General features: G+C 47.8%; 1 protein-coding gene across 1 annotated transcript in view; it reads right to left on the minus strand.

Annotated features, from left to right (window-relative positions):
* The window catches only part of OTUD7A (OTU deubiquitinase 7A), a 28,756-nt gene that overhangs the window by 15,594 nt on the left and 11,344 nt on the right, over nt 1–1,818 (minus strand). The gene's annotated exons all lie outside the window — the stretch shown is intronic.

Consider the following 1,818-nt stretch of genomic DNA (forward strand, 5'->3'; position numbering starts at 1 on the left):
ACCGCGCCCCACGCCAATGCCCACTGAGATGCACGCTGGCCTCCCACACCGTGTAGGAGGAGGACCTCTTCCCACGCCAATGCCCACAGAGCTGCACGCTGGCCTCCCACACCGTGTAGGAGGAGGACCTCTCCCCACGCCAATGCCCACTGAGCTGCACGCTGGCCTCCCACACCGTGTAGGAGGGGGACCTCTCCCCACGCCAATGCCCACTGAGCTGCACGCTGGCCTCCCACACCGTGTAGGAGGGGGACCTCTCCCCACGCCAATGCCCACTGAGATGCGCGGTATGTGCAGTCCCGGGGCCTCCTAACTCGCCCACACTCTGCTCTCCTCTCTCACACCCCAGCACATCCCCTTTGTCACTTTTTTATTTTAAATTTATTTATTTGTATTCATTCATTGTACATCATTCCAGTATGTGAAAGATTTTCCATCCAGAACACACTGTATATTGGCTTAGTCAAGGATATTACCATATTATGTTAGAGGGATATAGACCAATTACTTGTTGTCAACAAATACTTTTCCACTTGTTTCTTAGATCTTTTGCTTCCTTTCTTGACCCCTGCCTGTCACCCTCCCGCACTGCCCCTGGCATCGACAGCTGCTCTCCAGGCCTCCCCACCCACACTTTACTGACGCACTAAAGATCTGGATTCATCTAAGTACTCTCACTAGCAGGTGCAGCTGATGTTTATGTGGCCGTGGGCACGTCTGGCTTTAGGCACAGACCCTCAGTGAGTAAAGTCAACATACGACAAAGTACACCTGGCTGGGGCTGCAGAGCTTCCTGCGCTCCTCAAATAGCTATTTCTCATTTCAAGAAAAACACGTTTAGTTTAATAGATTAAAATCAAAAAGTGCAAAGAGGAGTTTGCTTAGCACTTAAAGCCAGGAAGAAGGTTAGGCTTCAGTTCAAACAGCAGGTAGATGAGCCTGTCAACAGCTCTGGAGAAGACAAAAATCCTCACATCTGGAAAGAAAGCATCGAGGAAAATCGATGTTTCAGTGAAAAGTCATAAAACTCCTTCACCAGGTCACGTCCACGTACTCCATCTCTCCTGCTGAGTCTGCAGTTGCCGTGGTCTGCTCTTTCCACTCACTCTGAAGGTTGACATTCGGCTTGGACTCGTCCCCACCACGAGGCTGGCCACCCTCTTGGCTGCTTCTCGTCCCCTTACTTCTGTGTGTCCGACCTCAGTTTTCCGCGTACAGCACTCCCTCCCGCACTTCTTGGAGAGCTGGCCTGGTGCTGGGATATTCTTTCACGTTCTGTTTATCTGAGAATGTCTTTGTCTTTTTTTCCCATACGAAAGATAATCTTGCTGGGTATAGTATTCTTGGTTGAAACTGTTTTTCACTTAATGCTTCGAATATGTTTTCCCATTTCTTCCTCACTTGCATTTTTTCTGATGAGAGGTCCGACGATAGCCCGATGGGAAAGCCTTTGAAAGTCACTTGCCGTTTCTCTCTTGCCAATTTAGTACCTCGTCTCTGCCTGTGGTTTTGGTCGATCTGGCTATGAGGTGCCTCGCGGAAGATCTTGGGTTGATTCTATGTGGGGTCCTTTGTATTTCTTGGGTCTGGATCTTTCAATGCCTCTCTAGGTTTGGGAAGTTTTCTTCCAGGATTTCATGGGACAGATTATCAGTGTCCTTGTTAGTTTCTTCACCTTCTGGGATACTGATCATCCAGATGTTTGGGCATTTAATGGTATCTAGTATTATTTGTATATTATTCTCATTTTTGGGGCTATTTTCTCTGTCTTTTTGGTGAAATTTTCTAGGTCAGAAGTTCTTTTTTTTTTTAAGAATT

This window comes from Tupaia chinensis, unplaced genomic scaffold (genome assembly GCF_000334495.1).
Source record: "Tupaia chinensis unplaced genomic scaffold, TupChi_1.0 Scaffold144682_1, whole genome shotgun sequence".
NCBI lineage: Eukaryota > Metazoa > Chordata > Mammalia > Scandentia > Tupaiidae > Tupaia > Tupaia belangeri.